We start from the raw sequence: 13028 nt of genomic DNA, 5'->3' as shown, positions 1-13028 counted from the left end.
ACTCAATTTGAAAAATTCAGATATTTGATAAAACCCCACAAAACAAGACTAAAAACAATGCCTTTTATAGCTCACAAAAAATTTAAAACCCGTATGCGGGTAGAGCATCACACAACCACACAATGGAAATACCAATAATTTGAAAACAAACCAAGAGAAATATATTCTCGTACCTTAACAACCTTGAGCCGATGCTCAGCGCTTTGACACCCAAAAACTCCAACTTCCGAATTGGCATGACAAGAGCTCACTCTAGCATGTGACCCTCCACTCTCCTCTCTCACATAATACAATTGTAATCAAGGGGGAAGGCCCTTAACTCTTCAATCTCCTCTCCTTATATTTTTTTCTATCCACACTCACACACATTAGGCTTTTTGCTTTCTGCTTTTGGCTTTTTCTTTTCTATTGCTTTTCAGTATTTTCGTTTTTTCTACCCTATGCCTATTTCCATCTTTTTTGGATCATAACTTCGTCATTTGAACTCCGAATATAGTCGTTTGGGTACTCAAAATGATCATAACATATCTGATCGTCAAGCTAGCGTAGGAAAAATTACAAAAATCCTTCAAAAAATGGAAAAAAATACTGATATTCGTAAATCACATCATTTTTCTCCATCTTTTATCTTGCACGACTTATTCCCTTCCTTGGCCTATTGTTCTTGTAATTGCACACACTTTCACCATACATGTCCTCTTTTCCTTCAAGAAATACTTGCTGATGATGTACAATGTACGATCTTTTTCCTTTGATCCTCGAGTCTTCAAAATGAATATTCTTTGGATATGAACCTGTTTTTTTATGCAGTGTGCCCTAGCATGAATATGCTATGAAAGAGAACTCCGTGCAAATCATACATGATTTGAGAAAACATGTAATTGATCGAATCCATGACATGCTACCATTCAAACAATGCTTATACAAAAAATATGGATGCACTGGAAGAATTGTGCCTAGCCTATCTAAATGTGCTAGTGTGTCATGCAAAATGCAAACATAGTTCCTTGATTATTTAAAACCTTATCCTCACCTCTCAACTCTCATATAAAACATATGATATACTCCGCTCCACCCATCCAAAAATCTCACAATCACTCTAGAAAATGATGTCCTCAAGATGTTGACCAAATATGAACAACCCTTCTCACAATTGATGGCGTCCTTCACGACCCTCTAACTCACCCAACCACCTTACACTCTCAACCAGAGGTTCCTAACTTTGTGATGAATATCCCAAATGGTGCATGCAAGAAATGTGCATGCTCAATGGCAGGTGCTCTCTCATGTGCGTGTGCATCTAAAATTTACTGCATATAGTTGCAGCAGACCTCATGCCATGCTAGTGCTCAATGATGGTGCAAAATGTGCATAATCCCAACCCATGGCATGGAAGTATTTGATAAGAACAGGAGACGACCCCCGAGTGTAGTGTATCAACAAGTGCAATGTGAAGTGCTTGTAAACCCATTGTCCCCGTGATGTGCAAGAGTCTCGACAAGAATACATACCATGTTCCACAATGTTTAGTAGCTATTGACAAACACAAGCTTCATCCTCTCCAAAACAATACCAAGCTCGACCAATGCTATCAAGTTTCACACTCAACAAATCAAACAAAATGATAGAAACAAATCCTAAGCTAGACAAACACAAGAAATCCAACTACGAAACAAACAAAAAAATTGTCACGCAAACAACTAAGCTAACAAAAATCAAACCTAACTACAATTTGACTAGGGCTTTTCAGTTTTCAGAAAAACACTTGACAACATCTATGCTCTCTCCTTGCATATACTTTTTATGATCTGTTGGCATACAATATATGTTGCAAAAATATAGCCTATTAACATTAGATTTACAACAAAAAATAATACTCACAAAATGAAGTACAATGAGGGAGGTCAATTTAGTTCCATGTAATGGGCGATGTTCATTTTCCCCCATGCATTGAAAACAAATTGTGTGAAATCATCAAACCACTTGATAGAATTCTGATCATATTGAAGGATTTGTTGAGAGTTCCAACATGATGGACACAAACTTATCAAGAAAATGCTAGAATTTGGTTCGAGCATTCCTAATATTGGGATTTCTTTGTAAGTCCATACTACATTGACATATATCCTTCAAAAGCTCCCACTTCACTACGACTGTTGATGACTTCTTAGCCATGTTACTTAGGAATCTTTTAGCCATTGCCCAACTCATAGATATCTTTTGGGCTATGTCATGAGTTAGCTGTGATATCTTTTGGTCCTTTTGGACAAAGATATCTCCATTTGCTCCAAAAGTGATTTCAATGAAGTGTTCTCCTCTTCCAAGGTTGAAGTTTGTTACGTGTCCTCTACTGTCTCTTGTTCCTTGTCTTTGCATTGCTTGAATTCTTCTTCAAGTTTTTTCACTTTTTTTTCTTCATATTGAACACAAGGATCTTTTGAATAGTTTCTACATAGGAGAACTCTTGGAATGTAGGAAATTATCTAACTTTTCCTAGGTACGTGTATGTAGATTCCCTATGCATAACTAAGGAATTACTTTCCCTACATCCCATGCTAGGGAATCCTAGGCATGCATGTATGAACTTGTTATATATAATAGGGAATTTATTTTCCACATATTAAACTAGGGATTTGTAGGTCATATAACTAGGAAATTTAATTCTCCACATCCTGAACTAGGGATTTGTAGGTCATATAACTAGGAAATCATGTTTCCCATACAACATAGTAGGGAATTCAAGGCCATGCACAACTAGGGAACTTAGTTCCTCACATTTCATACTAGAAAATTACAAATAGCCATGTCAAGAATGTATATATACTTCATGAAAAATTACAAATAGTTTATGGGAAATGGTTGCCAAGTAAATTAGTCCTAAATCAAGTAGTCACTCAATAATACAACATTGCTTCTCATCCTTTTCTACACAATTTTGCAAAACTCTTCTCTTTATTTCTCTAAATATTAATTGGTGATGCACGAGCACTATAAAGGTAACTATGTTGATCAATAATTTAATATTGAGCACCATGTGGCCTAGCTCAATACTTATGGAAATTAGGAACCAATTATAGTGTGCCATTTGTGCATATTATTCAGCACATTTCTAATACATGTGCATTGTAAAAAGAGATGAAAATTATCCTCTTTCTCACAAGGTAAATGTCCCAAAATAAGCATTAACATACTAAGTCCACCTCTGAAAAACTTCAACACAACTAGCCTCTAAAGAAGCATATTAAAACTTATAGAAAGACATGGCATTCCATATTGGTAAGGTTAATTTTTTACATTTTTCTCATATGTAATTTTATTGCACTTACTATGATTATCCCAAATCAGGTTAGAGTTTAAAAACATATTACACATGTCACTTGTAATTAAGCCTACTTAAGGTTGAGTTAAATGACACATTGCCCATGTTACCTATAATCAAGGCTAATTGAGGCTAAAAATACTAAGAATTGTAATGGAAAATGTGCACTTGGAGATCAAATCCCGAGTCAAATGGATTGGGTTCTCAAGGTAGATATGTTTTACCTCACTTTCTTTGACATCAAGGAGTACTTGAAAATAATTAGCTACAAAGCTACCTAATTAATTTATTGTAATCCCACAAAATTTCTAAAATTTCATTTCCTTTTGAAAATTCGTAGGCCAATTTAGAAATTTTCTTAATAAAAAATATATCATTTTTGAAGCCCAAAGTATTCAATCAAATAGACAACCTAGCTCATAACACCATATTAGAGAATTTGGGAATCTCCCAAGTTCCACTTTCAAATAAGGGGTAAAGATTTGGCCATGTGGTTGAATCTTAACCCATGCTTTAAAGTGGGACTTGGAAAGACAACCTATATAGTAATTAGGGTAGACTCCACTTTCAAGTAAGGCCCACAAGATTTAATCATGCGACCAAATATTAACTATATTGGGAATTCCCAAACTATATGAGAATTCCCAATTTCCCTAATATAGTGTTTGATGATGAATCAATCCTCACCAAGGCACCTAGCCAATCTTCATGGATGCAAATACTCTCTAAGGAGGAGGTTCCACCAAAAATTAAGTGCAAATTTATTAGAAAGGGCTTTGTTCATGCTCAACTTGGTTTAGTGAGAGTTGCTCCACTATTTTCATTGGTTAACAACTTGTTAGCAAGCTCTTCTCTTGAGGAAAGAGAGAGTGTGCTTACAATATAAACAAAATCATACACTTAGTTTGTAACAAGACAATGTAAAGCTATATAAATAATATGAATGAGGATCCTCATGACAAAAATTGCAATACACTTTATAGGGTAGCAAACATGAACAATGTAAAGATACACAAACAATATAAATGAGAATCCGCATGAGAGTTGAAACCACAATACACTTTACAGAGCAACATGCATATTTCTAACCATCGCTCTTGATACTCAATAAATGCTATAGTAAGAAATGATTAAAATGGGACAAAGAAACCAATAAGATGCTAGAATCATGAATGCTCAGGTCTAGCATATCCATAAGATGTGTCTTGAAGGCAATACAAAGAATACTTGTCAGGTGTAAAGAATGGGATAAGAAAAAAGCTTCCTACATGCTCAAGTCTCGCATATAGATAAGATATGCCTCGAAAACAATACAAAAAATACTCATTAAGTATGAAGCATGGGATAAAAAAACAACTCTCTACAATATATAATGGTAGGTCACAAATGCACTAGATGTTAATCAAGCCAATCTTGCAAACCTCTCTCTCTCTCTCTCTCTCTCATTGTTTGACCTCCTTGCATGTGTATACTTGCTTGATTCATGACATAAAAGAGGATAACTTGAAGGATGATGATACTCTAAGAGATGTAGAATGCCCCAAATGTTACTTTTTTAAAGAGTATATATCATCTTACTTGCTTCATGGTGTAGAAGAGGCAAACATATAGGATGACGATGATCTATGAGATCTAGAAATCCGCTCAAAAGTATAACATACCCCAATGTCCCAAATTAGTGAAAACTTTGCTAAAAAGACATATGTATTTTAGTCCCTTAAATCTATGATACAAATTCTTATGAGCTACCTATAGGCTTAATGTGAGTCCAAAAAGATACATATCCCATAAGATTTGAGTTGAGTTTGAAGAGTAATGGGATAAGAATAAGAACTCCATTCATAAAGCTATTGTTGAAGAGTATATTCACCATAAAGTAAAATTATCTCCCCATTCCTAGTCTAGCCACGACTGAAGTGAAAAATCCCACCAAACCCTATTGTAGACCTTGTTTAAATCTATGTTGATGATCACCAAGTTTTCCTCAATTTATATTGCATATTCAATGGCAACCATTAAATTCAGGATTCTGTCATGTATTTATTTTCCATAGAGGAATCCATATTGAGACTTTTTGGTAGTATGAACTTCACTCTTCATGCTTTTTGGCAAGGGCTATATTCACTATTACCCAAAGAAGAAAATAGGAATATTTAAAAAGCAAAGATATTCAAAATGGTTACAAACTAGACAAAGAGATGGAAAAAGGTTGTGAGATTCAAGAGACCCTTAATATCTTTTAGTCTGACTTTGTTTGCAAAAGAGTCTTTAGTTTCAAGCAATTAACTAGGTCCTCTAAAGGAATATTTTGTTTCATCCCACTCGATGAGACCTCTACATTTCAGGAACTCTTATTTCCTATAGCTTGGAAGGAGCTTCAAATTATTCACATCTCCTACATGGGAGAGCAAATCGAGAAATACATGGGGCAATTTACAGGTTGTCAAATTTAGTTTAATGGATCTCATAGAAGGAGATCAAGACATCCTCTATTGAATTCGCAAGTCAGGAAGCGATGGAGATGGTTTGTCTCTTTGAGAAGTTCCTACCCACCAGCATGCTCACGATACAAACCCACCTCCTAGTGCATCTTGTAGATAAAGTGGAGATTGCAGGACCTGTCCATATATGATGGATGTTCTTCTTGCAGTGCTTCATGAAAATCCTGAAAGGATTTGTGTGAAAATGAGCTCTTGGCTAGAAGGTAGCATGGCTGAAGGTTGGCTGATGTCGGAGGCATTAGTGCATATTTCACAATGGCTACCAATGGTGGATTCAGAAAACAGTATGCTATGGTCGTTGAAGGATGATGATAGACTAACTGGAGATGTGGTGGTTGGAAATGGGGTAGAAAAAAATGATGAATGTTGCAATGGATAAGAAAGTGAATCATTTTTGTATGTTTCACCATGCATCCATGGAGGCATGGCTCGCTAGGTATGAGCAAGCCAAGAAAGATCAGGAAGAAGCGCAATCAAAATTTCAATACACTAGGTGCCCTTGACCGATTCCATATCCTGAGGGCATGGAGGAAATGCCACTATTTATGTCTATGTGATGGTTACATGGAGCTTTGATCGTAGCTTCTCGCGAAGGGATGGAGGTCTCTACTAAGGAGTGGGAATTCTCGATGGGATGTAGTCCGAAGGTGATTGCATGTTTTATAAGCTATCATTTCTAGATTTTATAAATGACAACTAATCTAATAGTTTCAATGTACAATACAAAATATATAGTATGGCGTGGTCACACGGGCGACATTTCCGTGTTGAGCGCATTGACAAAATGCACTCCACAATGGATTCTGGTGTCATGGCAAAGTTTGAGGAAGAGAGACGACAACAAGACACGAATCCAAACATCGTTATAGATGAGATGGAGTATTTTGGAAACTTGCAAACAGTTATCTCAGTGGATTACTGTAACTTCTCCATTATTATATTGGATGTACAATGGTTCAAAGTGGTATTGGAAGGAGCTAGGGCAACCATTTGGTGAGGTCCATCTAGATTTTTGGAAATAGATTCTGAGAAAATATGGAAGAATCTGCATGACACATTTGTCTTGCCGGCCCATTGTGAACATGTGCATGGACTATTTTTTCAAATTTTTTCACGTCACAAAAAAGTCACAAATATTGAATCACACTGATATGTGATTTTGAACAAGTAAATTTCTATCCAAATCCCCAATAGCCTCGATGGTGGTATGTTGTGCCTTTAGATCCTCAGAGTGCAATGTTAACAACATAGATGAGGAGAGTACATAAGTTGACGGGTCAATATTGCAAGGGCTAGAGGTCGAAGAGGGCTTAGAGCGTGTAGAGGAGGCAGATTTGGGTAACGATGATGGAAAGATAGGAGGCTAGGAATTATTTGAGAATGAAGTGGACTCCTCCTTCTATGGTGACCTATCTATAGACCTTCTAAAGCACATATGCAATATAATCTTGTCTTTTAATGAAACGTTCTAGGAGATAATTCAACCCTTGCCACATGAGCTCCAAAGCAAATGATTCAATTAGATCTACAGCTTAGGGAGCTTCATACTCAACATGGGTCAATCGTTTGAAATCAAGTGCTACACATCTAGGAGATAATTCTAGCACTTATGGAAATGCGGATGTAGAGAACATGTCATAGAGTAAACAAACAAGTAAACTTATAGATCAAACAGTGTGGATGTGTACAAAAAAACCTTTTCATGACTTCACTTATGGCCTATATGCTCTGGATTCCTCAAAATTGGCTGTTTGGCAGCCCTCTCTATTTGCTGATCACTGTCCGGTGGAAGCGGTACAGCTACCGGCTTCACCTTCTTATCCACAGTCTTGTATTTCGTGTCAACCCTGGCTTCATTATGATCCTCTGCATTACTCAAATCTTGCTGTAAATCAGCAATTCTACACTCTGGTGGTTGAATATCCTTAGCCCTTTGCTCTATGGACTGCATAGGAACAGCCCTAAACTCTGGATGCTGAAATATTTCAGCAGTAAACTCTATTGGCTGAAAGTTTTCAGCCCTTTGTGTCTCTGTAGGCTAATCATAATCAGCCAGAAACTCTGTTTGCTGAATTTCTTCTGCACTCAACACTTTTTGCTGAGTCACCTCAGCCTCTGACTCTATCTGTGATACAGAATCTGCAATTTCATGAAACATGTCCAGGGATTGCACTAATACATTACTGTGACAACTCTGCATATCAGTTTTCAACATATTTTCCATCTCTGTCATCGTATCTGCACAAACCATACTATCATACATCCCATCTATATGCTCATCATCCTCTAAAATACCTGTATTTTTCAAATTTTTCTCTTTCCTGCATATGTACTGCCTGGAAACTCTAGGCAACTTAGAAGTCTTCGGATAACTCATTGAACTGTTTGCTGCAATTCCAACTAAACTGGAGGAGAAAACACTACTGCCAGGAGGCGAGAACTCCAATCTTCTCTGCTCTGTACCACTATCGTCTCGCGAAACAACCGTACCTAATGAAAACTCGAATCCCTCACAGTGGGCAAAGGTGCATCTCTAAGAGTATCCATGTTTCTAACATGGTTCACACACACAGTCATAAACTGAACTGCTCTCATACCATCTTTACTGTGAATCTGTGCATAAGCAGATCCATCATCCATTACTTTTGTTTCCATGCGCATCTCTGTGATGAATGGCTGTCCAAGAATTATGGGATGAGAGCATGAATCCTGCACAAAGAAATAGAAATCCTCCTCTACATCTCCAATAGAAACCCTGACACTAGGACAGGCAGCATACAAATCACCTGCAGTGTTGTTGGCGACTCTCATACGCCACCCATGCCCTACATCCATAGGCCATCTATTACTTTCATAAACTCCACGAACTATGAGATTAATCTCTGAACCATGATCCACTAAAGCAACATAAGGGAAATATTACTCTTGGCTTCTGAAATTAGATGTGAACACCTGTTTCTCTCCAATTTTTACCATCGTTTCTGTAGTTGCCCTAGCCCAATGACTCCGCGAAAAGTGACTACGCGGTATCAAGACACGCTCATCAGTTTCAGCATAATGCATAGGCTAAACCCTCGTCTCTATCTGTGGAAAAATAGAAGCATTCTCAACCATAACCTCATCCTCATCCTCATCCAACTCCCCAATCAAAACTCCCTGTGTATCAGTGGTAGGCAATGCATGTCTTTTCCTCTTCAAGACTTCTTGGAACTGATCTTGAAACTCTCTTTTCGAGATGCCGAAAACCTCAGAAATAGTAAAAGTCACCTCACTGCCAAGTATCTTGTCATTAAAGATTTTCTTCATGTCCGTAGATATCTCAATATCAGACATCAATCTAAACCCTAGCTGCTTCCTCTCTCTAGGCTCTTGCCTCTTTTCTTTCTTCTGAGCATCTTCCATCTGTCGTTCTGGCCCTGGTCTCAAAGACGGCCCTGCAGTAGGTGGAGTAACAAACTCACCCCCTCTAGTCTTTTTAGCTGCATTTGGATTCTCTTCATCCCTTTTACTCTTTTCCTCAACAAGTACATCTGCTCCCTGAGACTTAGCCAAGTAGGCATAAATAGTGTACCTGTCAACAGGCGAATCCCAACCTGTCTCAGATCTGATGCTAGAACTGCACTAGTCAAAACAGTCTGCTGAATTTTTCCCTTGTTTGCCGTCTCCATAGCATAAGTCCATAATGCTAATTGATTCTCTGATCCTTTCTCAATCTGGACTCCATATGCAGAAGCATCTCCTCTAGCTGCCACATAAGAAGTACGCGCAGCCATGTCATCCACTAATTTCTTCATTCCGCCTTTCTCAAAATTGGTAGCAAGCGGAGCTCCTGTTTCAGTCAACCAGATCTTACCATCTTGTCCCCAAAATATCAAATTCTTCCTCCTTGCATCCTGAAAAGATTCACAATCCCTGCAATGCTGATGGTCCGTACTATCACACCAAATACATCTTCAATCTCTCCTAGGTGCACTAGGAGCACTCCTAGGTGCAGTAGGAGCACCAGAAGGAAGAGTTGGCACGGTCGAAGCAAATTGCTCTTTCAAATTTCCCACCAATTTTGCTTTAATTGAATCCAGTGTCAAATCCATTATGCCTTTGATTATGTCATCAAGAGAGGAAGGCACCAACAGAGTGGATGGTTTTGGAGTAGAAGGAGCCGGCATCGGTCTTGGAACAGGAGGAACGGGAGGAGTAGAAACAGTAGGCACTGGCATAGGCCAAGAAACTGGCTGAGGAAGAGAAGAAATAACAGGGATAGAAGTAGGCGTAAGAGTAGAAGATGGCGTCGTGTCATAGATCCATTCTGTAGGCGGGTCTTCCATATCCTCCTCTTAGTCAAAGTTGAGACTGCATCCTGGGCATCTTGTCAATCTGTTTTAAGACCCATAGGCTTCGTGCGATCCTCAAGAAGCTCTCCTAACTCTTCCTGAAGAGCAGGATCTGCAGCTTGCAAGAAAAGCTCAAATTTCTCAACATCCAATGCTCTTTGTTCAATGGCATCAAGCTGACTATACCTCTCTTCAAATTCACATATCAACTCTAAAGCAGCTGGACCTTTGTTTGGCATGTAGACCCACTCTCGGAATGACCGCCGTGTAGCCATCCCAAAGTCCTCAAGGAAATACTCTTCTTTCAGGGCCTTCTTAAAATCTTGCCAATGCGAATTTTGAAGAAAAAGATCAGCCACTTTTGCCCTCAAGGCGGGCGTGACAAGATGAAGGAAATACTTACTCATAAGTCCTGCTGGTACTCCAAAAAATCCCATCTTGATTTCATACATCTTCAAATAAGCCGAAACATTACGGCCATCAAATAACTTCTTTTCATTCTCAACTGCTTTAATCGCCTTATTCGCGCTGATTGCATTCTCCTGCTCCGAATATAGTTGCCTTTGCTAAGACAACTGTTGTTGATGCAGCAACTGCTGCTGCTGCATATACAATTGTGTCTGCTAATTTTGAAGCTACATATACATAGACATATTCTGCAAAAACTGCTTTAAATCATCCGTTGAAGTACATGAGGCAGCAGTCAATGATGGAACTAAAGTAGAGGACAAAGCAGGAATTGTAGAAGAGGCTGAAATTGATGCTGAAGTATCTCCCATCCTGAAATTTATGTGACGCTTCTAAGTCGGGTCCACCAAAGATGTCGAAGGGTTTTCGAAAGCAAAGTCACGACCAAAGAGGAGCTTGACTAATTTCAGGATAGAAGATCAATCAAGCGAGATCACATTTAATTAGAAGCCTGTTCAACATCAATAGCTTTAGCTTCATAAAGGAAACAAATCTGATTTATAAACTGGCCACTCAAAAACTGAAGTCCTTCACGTCCCTTCTTGCTATTTCAGAAAGAGATAATCTACAAGTTGCCCGTTGATTAGTACTGTATAAGAAGCACCAAGATAATCTGTATGCTGAAGACTAGACTCTTGCTATTTCAGAGAGGAACACTCTGTAGGTTATTTGCTCACTGTTTTTCAGCCATGGAATACATATTTTCTTTCAACACTATTTAGAGCCACACTTGATTCCTCTTCTGATCTACTACTATTTGTAGACTCTATTAGTCACACTAGAGACAGCCTTCCTGTGCCCTGTTAATGTATGCTTCAGCTTTTTCCATATTTGTTATAAAATTCTTTTTCTTCTGTATAACTTCAAGCTCTCTATCCACGGCCTTCTGGGTTTCTGTTTGTTTTAAGTCTTATGTTAACATGTGAAGTCCTTGTTTCAAACTCTCAATCTCCTTTTTACGAATATTCTACTCTTCTTCCAAGCGCTTCTCATTCTCTGGTTGAATGTAGCTTCAGATTATAAGGTTTATAAGGATTCCTAACACGTCAAAACTCAAGTAGGATAGCATTCCCATTCTGTAGCAACTGACTTCAATTTTTCTATATGTTTGCAAGTAGCTCCAGAGTTCTACAAAAGATTCATGTCTCCTAATTCAGCGTCAATCTAGATAGGCATTGGGCCATTGATCCTTAGTCGATGGAGAAGTTCACAAAGAAGAGCTCGACGGATTCCTGAAAGCTCGTTGCCTTGCAATTCCTTGACCAGAATGAAATTTTGCTTCAGCCTCGGCTTCAACATGCTTCACTTATAGGATTTTCTCTGCTTTCGCCTTCTCTTGTGTTGCCATTCTGAGCCTGATAATCGTTTGCAAGCCCATGTTACCCCATCTGTTATGAAAACGACGCAACGAGTTTTCTAAAACTATTATGGGGGGGTCAATCTAGTGTATGGGTTCTTGAATTTTGCACATCGGGTCCCAGAATCCCTGACCGATCGAAGGGAAAAGCCACAATCGATTCTCTGCTTTTTTTTCTCTTCAGGCTCCTCCCACAATAGCCATCAGAAAAGCGGCCTCCCCCCCCCCCCCCCGAGTCCAGAGTAAGGGCCAGTTGCAGCAGACTTATCGAATGAATTGGTAGGCCCTTTATTTGCATTTCTACCTCTTCCACTCGGATAAATTAGACCACTTCTTCCACCTCCCTTTTTCATGCCTCTTCCCACAATTCGCCACCCACCTCAAGCAAAATTTGCCGATGTTGGTGGACCCTTTCCAACCACAGACACAGGAGGGCCTCCAACTACTTTCAGATCACACGGTGACAACTCCTTCAGGTTGACCCACTCCCAAGTTTCATTGGCAGTGTTCATCTCATACACAAGAGCATGCCGACCCACTTTTTCCCTCCTCTGAAGATTCACCAATCTCTAGCAAGGCCTTTCTCAGCATATCTTCATGCTCCTTGGCCTGCTCTCAATCTTTGCTAAATCATCTTCCTCAGCAATCTTGTCAACCTCTTTCACAAGAGCATCTAGAGAGGGCAACTGAATCTGCTTGGAACCCTTTGTATCTAGGCCATTTTCAGGTCCCGAACCTTTCCAATTTCTAAGGCCTTATAAGTCTAGATAATTACTGTCTTGACCGCTCCTCCTGATGCAAATCTTTTACCATCCCTTGAATAGGCCACACAATACACAATATCTTTGTGCCCCTTAAGACTATGAACAACAACCCCTTGCAAAGTTTGATGTACAAGCTCAGTCTTTCTTCTTCCTCTTCACCTCCAATCAAGACACACTTGCTGTCTGGGCTCCAAGAGTAGCAAAGAAGGGCACCAAATTAACTTTTGCCTCCACAGATTAGCTGTTCAGTCTTGAAATCAAAACTCTAAGATAGTAATCTCGTCCAAC

The sequence above is a fragment of the Lygodium microphyllum genome, chromosome 27 (genome assembly GCF_053477565.2).
Source record: "Lygodium microphyllum isolate KBCC chromosome 27, Lygodium_microphyllum_v1.1.10, whole genome shotgun sequence".
Lineage (NCBI taxonomy): Eukaryota > Viridiplantae > Streptophyta > Polypodiopsida > Schizaeales > Lygodiaceae > Lygodium > Lygodium microphyllum.
This window is presented reverse-complemented; position numbering follows the sequence as displayed.